Source organism: Micromesistius poutassou (genome assembly GCF_964030765.1).
Source record: "Micromesistius poutassou genome assembly, chromosome: 16".
Classification (NCBI taxonomy): domain Eukaryota; kingdom Metazoa; phylum Chordata; class Actinopteri; order Gadiformes; family Gadidae; genus Micromesistius; species Micromesistius poutassou.
In genome coordinates, this window is record NC_140286.1 from 2045523 (window position 1) to 2059705 (window position 14183).

Sequence of the window (14183 nt, forward strand, 5' to 3'; positions counted from 1 at the left end):
TCAGAAGAATACAAGGGGTGACGTATCCAGACCAGTGGAGCTAACCAATAGATACGACTCTTGCCGTATCCGGTCGGTAAAACAGCAACGCTTTTGGCCCGCCTATATCAGATACACCGATGTGATTGGTTAATGTTCTGGGCCAGGGGAATCGGGGAGTGAGTATATTGCTCGTTCCCAGAGTGACTCGCTGAGCAAATTCAAATTGTGCTCTCGTGAGAACTCTGGATTTCCAGGGTATGTATGTAACCTCATATTAGTTGGCTCATTGCAGCAGTCTGTGTAGCTACCAAGCAGGCTGACATTGGCCAAGAAAAACACTCTCAAAATACCTGAAAAATTAGAACTGTCAACAAGTCCATTTCAACTAAAGCCAGTACGGTTCAGCCTTCCTGATGCTCCTTCCTACCTGCTCCATCAGGCGCTGCCAAGCGGGCTCTCAGCCAGCGTGGGGCGCCCACCACACAGCACAGGTCACTATTGTAGCAGAGAAGAGAATCATAGCAGCCTCTTCCATGGTAGAAGGCATTTGTCATCACAACAACGCAGTCCGTAGAACCAGAGAGCAGCCTAATAGCAGTTAGCCGTTAAGAACCGGTTAATGGGGGTCGAGAACTGCTGTTGTTGTCGAGATAAGCGTTAATAAAAATGTTAATAGCTAAATTAGTTATCTCACAATGTCCATTCAAATATCAAGTGGGCCTACTCTGAGCACGTCCATCAACAAAGTTGTACAGCATGTGTTAGCTAAGTAGCTCGTTCGTAAGCTATAGTGTAGGACCATAGTGGCAATCGCATTTAAAAATTGTCTAACAGTGATAAAATATCATAATTACCAGAGCGAAAACTAATAAAAAGAATTGCATAATGTATAACTTTACCTGTTACCTGGGAGCTGCTGCCAGTGTTCAGCTGTTGGAAGCACTCTGGACTCTGAAGTGAACCGGTTCTCACCGGCGATGTCAAGGGAATTGTGAGGCTGCGACCGGAACACACTCTCTTTTAAAATGAACTTTTAAAATGATTTGACTGACACATACTGTACCACAGGGTTAGTCCCTGCCCTGTCAACCTTATCACACTGCCTCAGCACATTAATGCGGACCTTGTTTGTTTGCTGTCTGTTACTTAGTATCTTTCTCTTAGTATCTTTAACCTTATTGTCTAGTGTATAGTATCTTTATTCTTATTTGTTGATTGTATTCTAGAAACTTCCTTTTTTGCAATCCTGCTCGTTGTATGTTGTATGTTGTATGTTATGTGTGATGCATCTATGTCTCTAAGCTACTTGGACCCTGAATTTCCCCTAGGGATAAATAAAGTTGATATCTATCTATCTATCTATCTATATTCCAAACTTTACCAACATGCTCGTGAAAAGAGGAGCAGCACCAGAGAGAGAGAGAGAGAGAGAGGGACAAAGAGGGAGAGGGACATTTAAATGTCAGCCGCCAGGAAGTATCCGTCTAAGATTGAATTAACAGGCACTGCTGCCATGTTTCAGCCGATCAAAGATCATCACTCGATGGCTTTTCAGTTTCCCGTGCTCGATACGAGGCGTTTTTTTTCCGCAGCAGTCCGCCATGTAGTCACTTTGCAACTGAGCGAGACGTATCCTTTTACATGATTGTGTTGATAAACCGGCGAACTATGGTGTAGTTCGGCTCCCCTTCTGCCTCGCTAATGGCTGCCAGAGATGATTCTAATGGAGTAATATGCTCTGGGGACGCAGCGCGCAACCGCCGCGTCCAGGAATCGTTTCAGAATGCTTCATAATTAAAGACCGCTCCTGGGAGTTTTTCTACACTAAGCAGATTATTGCAAATTTATATTAATTTCAGTCTGCGTGTGTGTATGTGTGTGTGTGCGTGTGTGTGTGTGTGTGTGTGTGTGTGTGTGTTTATTTGTTTGAATTTGTGTATGTGTGTGATTGTGTTTGTTTGTATATGGGTGTGTGTGTGGGTGTATTTGTAGGAGCATGAGAATAATCATCTATATATTTGCAGATAACAGGCTTGTGTAAATGTGTAGAGCTTGTATGAAAAGCCTTCAGAACTCACAGAGCAGAGCCACAAACAACTTCTTACGTGCAGCTTAGGGTTGAGCCCAATTTGGAAAAAATGCATTTATTCAAAGTGTACTTTTAATTTGAAACATTTTAGTTTCGAAGGAAAAGTTCAAATGTATTTAGTGTGGTTTGACTCACATGGTGTTACCGTTTACCAAGGGCATTTGATCAGGACCCAAGGTAGTTGACCTGTGGTAGACACAGAAGAACAATACAATAAAAGTTAAAGCAACAAAGACAAATATATAACATAGAACATTGAATATAACGTACATTTATATATAAAAAAATAAAAAATATATTTACATATGAACTGATTTATATATGTCAAAGTTCAGGTATGACGAGCCACATTCATATTATTATGATCCTAAATAGAGAGCTAGTGGATACAAAGAGTGCAATGGATATAAATGGCCGAGGTACCGGTGAAGGAACGCGGAGTGCTTGTGTGTGTGGGTAACCCCGCTGAATAAAGTTTGAATTGAGGCCTTATTTGCCGCGGAGGCAAACAGCAGCTTTTAACACCCAGACTCTCCTTGTTTCCTTCACCTCTTCTTTAAAACGGGGGCCAATCAGGTTCCACTGTGCATCCATTTACCTTTATTGATTTTCCAATGTTCCCCTCGAGAAATAATGGAGAGGAGAGGATGCGGGCGGGGGGGGGGGGGGGGGGGGGGTGAAGGGGAGGAAAGCTAAAAAGAAGAAATGGCTTGATTTGGTCTCCTTTGTTGATTTAACAAAGCAACGATTTGGTCAGGGATCTAAACGTGTGCACTTACGCGTGGAAATGCACACGCACGCACGCACGGACACACACACACACGCGCACGCACATACACGCACGCACACACACACTCTTTCTCTCTCTCTCTCTCTCTCTCTCTCTCTCTCTCTATCATTTGTAACAGCACTCTGTATCTCTGTTGTTTTGTGTTCTAGCCTACTAATGGACTTGGAGATTCATCACTCCTTTCTAAATGACAAGCTCTCACCCTCCGTCTCTCTATCTTTAAAGCACCTAGCGGTTCCTTCCACTCTAATCTTGTACACACACACACACACACACACACACACACACACACACACACACACACACACACACACGGACACCACAAAAGGTTACAGAAGCATTGTGAGGCTCTTTCATCCTAATTGACCCAAACTCATGTGGACAAAAAGCCAGAGTATGAACTTGGGTGATGACATTGATCTTAACCCACACAAACAATCTTCTCCAGAGCCACTGTTGTTCAGAGAGAGAGAGAGAGAGAGAGAGACAGAGACAGAGAGAGAGAGACAGAGAGACAGACTGATGGCTCTATTCAGGCTAAAAGATAAACCAGTAGAGATGTGGCCATGATTTGACCCTCATTTTAAAAGAGATTGTGTTCCACTCGCAGCCTCACAATTCCCAGTACAAGAGCCCATGGCCAGTAATTGAATTGAATTGATAGGTTGGTGAGGTCTGTTGGTTTGGATTGTTCACGCTGCCCACAAACCAGAGCCAACCACACCAAAGCACCAGCATGCAGCCGCCAAAAGCCAGCCTCCCAGTGCGATCATGGGGCCTGGCTGTGGTGTTGGGGGTCTTGTGATTACTCACTGTGTTAGATGATGGTTCTTACTGGGGGGGTTTGATGGGTGTCTGCATGTCTCTCCCATGCTCCCATGCTCTCCCATGCGTGCGTGTATCTGTTGGTTTATTTTGTGTGTTCGTTAAATGCTCATGTTATATATGTTATATATGTGTGTGTGTGTGTGTGTGTGTGTGTGTGTGTGTGCGCGCGTGTGTGTGCATTTCTGTGTGTGTGTGTGTGTGTGCATTTCTGTGCGTGTGTGTGTGTGTGTGCGTGTGTGTGTGTGTGTGTGTGCATTTGTGTGTGTGTGTGTGTGTGTGCGTGTGTGTGTGTGTGTGTGTGTGTGTGCGTGTGCGTGTGCATTTCTGTGCGTGTGTGTGTGTGTGTGTGTGTGCATTTCTGTGCGTGTGTGTGTGTGTGTGTGCATTTCTGTGTGTGTGTGTGTGTGTGTGTGTGTGTGTGTGTGTGTGTGTGTGTGTGCATTTGTGCATTTGTGTGCGTGTGTGTGTGTGTGTGTGCGTGTGTGTGTGTGTGTGTGTGTGTGTGTGTGTGTGTGTGTGCATGAGTTGTGGCTGAGGGGGTTGTTGTGCTTCTTGCTGCTGCTCATTTGACTTCTGTTCCCAGTAGATAAGAGCAGTGATGGAGGCTTCCATTCACTGAGTGATGAAGAGCCGGGCCAGGCCTGAGAGGCCAAGTCGTCCAACGGGGGGGCCTCTGTGTGCGGAATTATTTATAATGCTGTGTAACCTCGTTATTCGAAAAAAAAACAAAAAACAGTGTGTCTATTGTCGAATCAATACAAAGTAAGGAATTTAAAGAAGACACAGAGACACACACACACACACACATACACACACACACACACACACACACACACACAGAATACCGACAGAAAGGAAGACTTACTTTTTTAGGTTTCTTTGCACAAGGCGGGCGTGATTGTTTTTGGTTACCTAATATTCAATCTATTGATGGAGCCTCTATTATGGTGTGTCAAGGGCACTAAGGAGGCTAAGGCTGAGGACAATGGAGGAGAAAGGAGGAGAAGAATAGCAGGAATCTCAAATTATAGCGCACTTTGTCCCTACATTTCTCTTTAGCTTGGTGCTTCTTTCTCTCTCTCTCTCTCTCTCTCTCTCTCTCTCTCTGTCTCTCTCTCTCTATCTCGCTCTCTCTTCTGTATCTGTTCCTTTTCATGTTTGAAAAGTGCTCATAATGGACTATATTATGAATAGGTTTTATCAAACATACTCTATACGTGTGTGTGTGTGTGTGTGTGTGTGGGTGTGGCCCACACCCACACACACACACCCACACCCACACACACCCACACCGTGTGGGTGTGTGTGGGTGTGGGTGTGGGTGTGTGTGTGTGTGTGTGGGTGTGCACACCTCTCACTATGTCTGTCCCAGCTCAACCCCCACTGTAAAGCTGCTGTGATGGCACGCCATTTTAAATACATATACATTCACATTTACATTCAGGGCATTTAGCAGACGCTTTTATCCAAAGCGACTTACAATAAGTACATTTGTCATAAGAAGTGAAACAATACATCGCCGTCGGTACAGTAAAGACGTTCATAGAACCAAGTGCCAAGTACTAACAATCGCCAGGCTGACCCCATTCCCCGTATACAGCAGTGACAGCTAGCTTACTGCAGATGCTGCACAACTAGGTACATAAATACTTGAATTATGCACAAATGCCTCGACGTAGCCATTTCATATACAGCCAGCATGTGCTGAATGACATGCCCTCACGACGCCTGCCTGTCCCATTTTCTTCATAAAGGGGACTCTGAATTTTTCATCACTCTAGTTGTAGTCCTCAAAGTCGTGGCAGAGCAGAGATGTTCGGTGGGGCCGGTACCCACTGGAGGAGGAGGAGGATGTTCCGCCGTGTGCAGCGAGCGCACTCAGTCTTCCAGTCCCCCCCCCCCCCACCCCTGTCCTCACGTCTTCCTCGGTTCCTCGTTTCCTCCAAACGGTCGTCTGCCACCGGTAGTCACATAGATGATGGATCGGCTCACCGCTTTCATTTAAGAGTTTTTTTTTTAGTTTGTTGTGAGAAACCCTTAGGAGCCACGGAGGTTCTATTCAAAGCAGTGGCAGGCTGGAGATAACCACTGAGCACACGCTTGTGATACATCGTCGTCAGTCTACTCCTTTCCAACGTTTCCGTCTTGATCCTGAGAAACAAAATGTACAAGTCAGATTAAAGAGAGCCATACATGCAATACTCTGATATACCATCTATTGGCTTCTATCTACTTGAACCTCTTCGAAAAACCCGTGTGATAATCCACTGTACCGGTTTATAACAGACCCCGGCATCAATATTGTAGGACAGCAACAGGGTGAAGTGCTCTCGGAGAGGAGAGGGGAGCGGAGGAGAGGGAGGGAGGTCTTGTAATGGAGGGCGAGGGTGCACTTGGGACCTTAGAGGAGACGGTGCTGGGAGAAAGCAAAGGCTCTTGAGCGGAAGGAAAAAAGGAGTTGAGGAGGAGGATGAGGAGAGTGTGGGATCAGAAGGATCACCATGGGAATAGAAGCTAGTAAGTGAGCGAGAGAGAGAGAGAGAGAGTATTATAATGGCACAGAGAGAAAATAAGAGGATTGGCGAGAGGAGGAGGCGAAGGAGAGAAGAGAGAGAGAGAGAGGAGAGCAGAGGAGGTCATTTAACTTCCGCCAGCCCGTGTGGTGCCGAGTGTGGCCGGGTCTTCTGACTATAACAGCCCTCCTGCTCCTGCACTTACTCTCAAGGGGTTTGTCACCCACCGCAGACCGTCTCTCTCTCTCCCTGCTCGTGATGAGCCTCATTCCGCCTCCCATCACTAGGCAGAGCCCTCAGCGCACGCCAGCGGGCCCCGATCCACTCTTTTCCCTTCTCTTTGTTGGTGTGCCCTCCCCCCCCCCCCCCCCCCTCCCTCCCCCCCCGGCCCTGCTAGACAGCCAAACAGAAGGACTACAAATGACAATGTTGTCACAAAGTGGCAGTGACGCAGGTGTGTCTGTGCGTTGTCTATGCAGCAGAAGAAGCCCCAGTAGCCGGAGGCCGTTTCAGTGCAGTAACCCCCCCGGACGACCGCTGCTCTTCCTCTGCACAGGGATTATGGCGCTCGTAAAGTTAGTGTAGAATGTCCTTAGGACCTTAACGGACCTGACCAGACGGGGATCCCCGATTGGTCCGAATGGCTACACAGAGCACGGTGGCCAATGAACCGGCAGACTCATGCCAATGCACCTTAATAACAAGAATATATATAATGCATGCCGTTTGGTGGATGCACAGTGTCCTGCAATACCACGAGTGCATCCATTAGTACCATTCATTATCCACCAAATGAATGTGTGTATCTCTGCAAAACGCATAGTGCATGGTAATCACATGTGTCAGGTAGCCTGGCTGTCATGTTCTCTCTCTCTCTCTCTCTCTCTCCCTCTCTCTCTCTTCATGTCCTCATCCTGCTCTGTTGGAATGCGATCTGAACAGGACTTTTCCCTCCCACGTACAGGTGCAGCGTATTATGCATGTCACATCCTGTGCACAGTTTACTGTATACATTATGTAGAGTGGGGCCAGGAGCCTTTTAATCATAACGGGTGGCCCCTTTTGTCACACAGTGGCAGCGAACATATTGCGGGAAAATCCGGCAAAGAAGAAACACCTAACCATCGTTAACAGAAACAAGCCACAGTTTATCTGCACATCGCTTACGTATATATATTCTGTTTTATGCTGTTGTTGTGCTCATCCACAACATCAACGGGACATAGGCATACTTACGTCGCATAACAACATCAAAGGATTTGTTTTTCTCCAACAACGAGTTGATTACAACAACTCGTCCCCTTTGAGATGTCTCTGACAAATGTATTTATTTATTATATATATTTTTTTTCTGTGGATTAACTTCCAGGAAGTTCTTGGTTCAGCAAAAGCTTTCCCAACAATGCAAGAGTGCAAGAATGCAGGACAGTTACTCGCGTTTCCTGGTCACTATAGCTCTAGAGCTGCCTGTTCTCTGTAGCTCTAGAGCTGATTGTTCTTTAAAGCTCTAGAGCTGCCTGTTCTCTGCAGCTCTAGAGCTGCTTGTTCTCTATGGCTCTAGAGCTCCCTGGTCTATAGCTCTAGAGCTGCCTGTTCTCTGTAGCTCTAGAGCTCCCTGGTCTGTAGCTCTAGAGCTGCCTGTTCTCTGTAGCTCTAGAGCTACCTGGTCTGTAGCTCTAGAGCTGCCTGTTCTCTATGGCTCTAGAGCTGCCTGTTCTCTATGGCTCTAGAGCTGCCTGTTCTCTATGGCTCTAGAGCTACCTGGTGTATAGCTCTAGAGCTACCTGGTCTATAGCTCTAGAGCTGCCTGTTCTCTATGGCTCTAGAGCAGCCTGGTGTACATAGCTATTTCTCACTCATGCCACATTGATATTTTGATGATTCATCCCGATTCTACAACCGCTATCAATTATTCACACATACATTTCTAATTCATTTCCATGCACGATCCACCAATCAGAGGACAGATAGTTTAAGACGCATTCCAGTCCTTCACACTTTCAGACAGGCGGCAGAACAAACTCAAATAAATGAGAGACCGGTGGGGTTGAGGAGCAGTCAGAGAGACGGTTAGAGCGCAAATTGGACACAAGGCGGCTGAGGTCAAAAGAGGAAAGGGCACTGACATCTCATTTTCTATCCTAGCCGACATACCCTTCCCCCACCTTGCAAATGTTATTGTATTCTATTATATTCAATTCTCTGCCAATGTCATATTCGATTCGACTGCTTCTTTGGCTGGCTACACCTTTCATCAATTGTGAGGCTCCTCCATCGGCAGCTCTCTGCGATGAGCGGCCAACCCCCACATCATCATTGAAACGCCCACCGGAGACTCAGTCACTCTGGACGTTTGGGGTGGAGATCGTCCCCTCCTTTTCAATCACCATGATGTATGGAAGCCCCACCACCCACGAGAGGAAGACGTTGGAGGAGGGTGTTGAGGCACCAACCCCCCCCCCACCCCTTGGTCTGACCCCTGACACATACATCCAGGACATGGACATGATGTTTCAGTTCCTCCAGTCAAGCAGAAGAAGGCGTTTGGACTGTAGATGCTGTAGGTGGCTGTGGCCTTGTGAACACCAAGCAGCACATTCCCGATGGGGAAAATCGCTTAGCGGGAGCATGATGACTTTAAGTTCATCAGCAAGCACTTTACTTTATTTACAATTCTGGGGAAGGTTTTATTTTTATGTCCCTTTAAACCGTCGACATTTGTGTGGTTTATGTGTTGGTTTGAGGTGCTTGCATACAAAGACAGTTTTTTTTTTTTTTTGTCTGTGACTTGGTGGTAGAATGTCCTTGTGTGTGTTTGTCATTGAGGCGGCCGTGCAGTGTGTAACCACTGGAATATAAGCTGGTCACGCTTCTTTAAGCACTGTACAACCTCAGGGATCATTAAAAGAGAGGTCAAGGAAGGACACACACAGAAAACAGACGCTTGGCTTTAACCTATACAGGCAGACCACAGCCTGGAGACACAGACGGAAAGCCAGCCAGCCAGACAGACAGTAGGCTACCTGAGCGTTTACACCTAATTTGGCCTGGGTCAAATACACATGCTGTGTCAATGTGAGGAGATAGAAAGTGAACAGTTAGCCTGCTAGCAGTTCACTTTCTATCCCCTGACATTGACACAGCATGAGTGCACGTGTGCTGCTCGATCATGCCATGGGTCATTTGGAAATAGGCCATAATTAGGAAGGAGGTTTTGATGAAAATGTGGTTTCTCCGTGTCACAAAATCGCCTATAAAGTCATTAGGGAAGATAGTAGTCTGAAGGGAAATGTGTTCTGTTTTCCAAAGACGGGGGCGAGAGATAGCTGTACCCTTGTTCGGGAGGAGTTTATTAAAGACTGGATGAGGAGAGAACATGTGAAACTGTTTGGCCTTGACATTACTAATACTGGAGCCAGGGTCCTGATAACTCTGTGGTGTCGATTCAGTCAGTGATGCGTAGTTCTTAGAGAAAGACATGTCAACAGTATGTTAGTAAAGGTGTTATAGTGCAGTAAAGTCGAGTAGAGTAGAGTCGAGTAGAGTCCTTGGGGCGGCATTAGCTCAGGAGGTAGAGCGGGTTGGCTGGTGACCGCAAGGTTGCTGGTTCGATCCCCGGCTCCTCCGAGTGTATCGTGGTGTCCCTGAGCGAGACGCCCTCACCCTGACTGCTCCTGAGAACAGTCAACACTGTAAAGTGCTTTGGATAAAAGAGCTATATAAATGAGGACCATTTGAGAGTCACTTCCAGAGTGCTGTTGCTTGTTTTTTTTCTCTTTCTCCCCCCTACAATCGTGCTTTTCACACCACCTATGTCACGTTCATCCACAGTGATTCTTTATCGCCCGGACCTCTTTCTCATTTTAATTGGGGCTCCCTTATCTAGCAGGCGACTTGGCTCACTCTCAGTATCTTCTAGGATTTCATTCATCGCAGCAATTAGCGCTATCTGTGTTGGAGGAGATAGCGACTTCGGGGAACGGCCGTTTGGCTGCAGTATCCAAGTGATGGAGTCTGCTTTGAACACACTACATGGTTGGGGATATTGATATTGAATATTCAAATATTGCCAATGGTTCATCCCAGAGATAAAGATACCTGCACCCAGTGTTTTTTACCATGAATTAGCATGGCTCAGGAAACTCTGTAATATGCAGGTTTTAATGAAGGCCAAAAAGCCCATTATTTTTTGCAAAGCAGAAGCCTTATGAATACATTCTTTTTAATATGTAAATTCGTACATCTCAAGAGCGGCTGTTGAACACTGACGACTTATTTGGGAGGCAGTTCATTGTTACGAGGGTAGGATGAGTATTGATGGTGCAGCCTTTGGGACATCATAAAGATATAAAAATAAGGAGAAAGCACCTGAATCAAGTACTGCTCAATTGATTGGAGCGAATTCCCAGGCAAGGGCCATTTCAGCATAATTTAAAGATCTATGTCTATATCTTTATGCGTAGCAGCACCATTATGGCCCACCCGATTGTAGATGTGATTTAACATTATTTTAGTTTCTGAAAATCTAATGAAGTGATTTTGTTGTGAATAAATCATTTGCAACAGATTTTTATGAAGCATTTAAAAAAAGACTCTTTAGCTGCAGACCCTCTTTAGCTCCTACCCAGTCCTTCACATAACTACTAATACAAAAGGACGAAGTTCTTATTTCAAAATATTGTGAGGCCTTTGCTTGTTTTGTTGTTTTTCCTCAATAGTAAATGGTGTACTTCTTGCTCCATTAGCCCAGGTGACATAAAGGGAAAGATGTCCGTCTGCGCTTCACTGCTCCCTGGTTCATTCCATTAGCTCTTTACCTTGTAAGACGATTGCACGTCAACAACAGAAGCGCCCAGGCCCATGTTGTCGGAGTTGTTCAGCATTGCATAATTATCAGTATGTGTGTGCGTGTGTGTGTTTGTGTTTGTGTGTGTGTGAGAGCCTGCGTGTGTGTGTGTGTGTGTGTGCGCGCATGCGTGTGTATGTGCATGCATGCTTGTGTGCCTGCGTGCGTCTGCGTGCATGCGTGTGTGTGTGTGCGTCTGCGTGCATGCGTGCGTGTGTGTGTGTGTGTGTGTGGGTGTGTGTGTGTGAGTGTTGGTATGAGCCACCTGCACCATCCACACATTGCTCTGGCACTAGACTGGAGCTCCAGGGAGGAATGGCTCTATCTCGGGCTAATGGAAAACATTTAACAGATTAAGAAAGAGAATCTAGGGGGAGGTATCATAATAACAGCTATGGATCACAGAGTCTCTTAAACCTGCAAACCAAGAAGCAGCTGGGCTCCGATGGGCTAGGCTTACAGTAGCGTATCACAGCAAGTGTGTGTGTGTGTGTGTGTGTGTGTGTGTGTGTGTGTGTGGAGCTCCCTCTTAGCAGCAGTATATTAAGATGGTTAAGCTTTCCGGACCCTTATAGCATACCACCCTGGTGTGTGGTTCATGTGCACGTGCAGCAGGGTGTGAGCTCTAGCATGCATTTACGTTGTGCGCATGCTTTCACATGTGCGATGATTTAATTGGTGATTCTGTGTGAGTTCTTTTAAAATGTGTCTGCATGCTTGACACCTGGCAGATGAAAGGACATAGAGAGAGAGAGAGAGAGAGAGAGAGAGAGAGAGAGAGAGAGAGAGAGAGAGAGAGAGAGAGAGAGAGAGAGAGAGAGAGAGAGAGAGAGAGAGAGAGAGAGAGAGACAGAGAGAGATGGTGGGATCAGAGGAGTGGCACACATGACCCACACAATTTCAGCATTCCGTTTACAGCCTCTGAAAGTGAATTTGTGTGCACCGTGAAATGTGAACTGTTAAGGCTCAGCAGCAGGAGCGGTTGCAGCGTGCCGCGTCAACCGCTGCACGGCCCCTCTGGTGGTAAGGAGGAGGAGGATCCGGTTCAGCAGGAGAGTGCTTCTGCTGCTGCTGCCCCACAGAGACACACACAGACGGAGGAGGTGCAGGCAGGGAGCCTGAGGCCATTAGACTTCCAATGTGTCCCTGGACTAGCCTTTACTTTGACCACCTTTTGGGCACATCACAGGCCCGGCCCCCCCACCGCGCCTTCTGTTTCATCGTTGCATACACATAACCTTTCAAACAGGGACTGTTACACAGACACACACACACAGACACACACACACAGACACACACACACACACAGGGGATTTCTTTTACTCTTGTCTGCTGTTTTTGTTACGCAATCAGTGTTCACGGGTCTGATGGACCCACAACGTTATTGAGTTTTTCAAACAATACAGCCAGAACAACTCACGTAAAAATACAGCTGTTATGTATTTTTTTTCTCAACTACAAACAATATTGATTATATATATTCTGTATATATATGGATATTTTTTACTTTTTATTTTATGTACCTTTGCTACAGTCAGCCAATGATTTTCATTTAATTCACTTTTTTGTCACCTTGCCACAATTTATAATTATGCTTATAAAATTGTTGAGAGGGTCGCGTTTAATCTATGGAATTTGCTGCAAACCTAAAGGAACGCACACACACTCACATCATTGATACCCATTCATCATTATATGTCACTACACTACACTATACTATACTTAGTCCTGTAGAATCACCAACACATCACCTACATAATGTATGCATTCTGTTTTGTTGAACTATATACTCATGGTATCTGTTGTCACTCTATCTATCCCTCTATCTATATACTATATATATATATATATAGATTTCTCTATCATTCCATCTATCTATCTATCTCTCTATCTAGCTATATCTATCTATATATCTATAGATAGATATCTATAGATATATATATATATCAATACATCTATCTATCTCTCCTTCTCACTCTATCTCTCTATACATCTATATCTCTCTATCTTGTTCCATCTCTCTCTCTCTCTCTCTCTCTCTCTCTCTCTCTCTCTCTCTCTCTCTCTCTCTCTCTCTCTCTCTCTCTAAAAGCTAAGGTCTTGCTTGATATGCCCTTGATCTATAAAGGCATTTTATTTTGGGTTTTTTGATTTGGCCTAATCTTTCATTATCCTCTGTCAATATTTTCATCCACAGTCACTAAAAAATTCATAAAAAATAAGTGAACTGGCCTAGTGCCCAACTGTTCAGACTAGGAGGGGAAATCAAAGATTTCTGCTCTAATAAAAATAGGTGTTGAGTTGAACGTCAATGCAGATCAATTGAAAGTTGGCCCGAGAAATGGTGGAGATTATAAGGGTTTCTTCAGTAAGGGTTTGGACATTTTCAGTAATAATTGTAAGTAATTGGAACTTTCAATCAATCGCAAATTGGTGTCAAGTTACCGCCTAAAGTTGTACTTTCCAACACATTAACGGTCCAGTGAATCTTTCCAAAGACTATACACACCCGTACTGGCCTGTATGGTGTAAGGGGCCACTAGCCACTTCCAATAGGATGTCCTTAACTACGACAGCATCCACACGCCAAGTGTGATGAGGTTCCTTGATAGATTCATAAGTTGTATGAATACGTGATATAGTCTCAAAAACGAGGTCATAGTTTACAAGTAAAGGGACGTTCACGTTGAACATGATTGTTCGTTGTCAGTGAAATAATAAAATATCACAGAGTTGAGTGTGTGGAGGAGGACTGTGCACATATGATGCAATTTCCTTTGTGCTGAAAAACTGCACTCATATTTAGGTCGATATTTTGCCGGCACTCGCAAGAGAACAATCGTTTTTTAACCAATCACAATCAGGTATCTTTGTCCCACTCACCATGATCCCTGTACATGTTGTTCATGGCGGAGGCAACAGACTTTATCCATTTCTCAACACACAGTCCTCTTACTGCGTCCATAGTGCTGAACTACATTCAAATACCTACAATCATCCAATCTGTTACATAGTGCTGAACTACATTCAGAGACCTACAATCATCCAATCTGTTACATAGTGCTGAACTACATTCAGAGACCTACAATCATCAAATCTGTTACATAGTGCTGAACTACATTCAGAGACTACAAT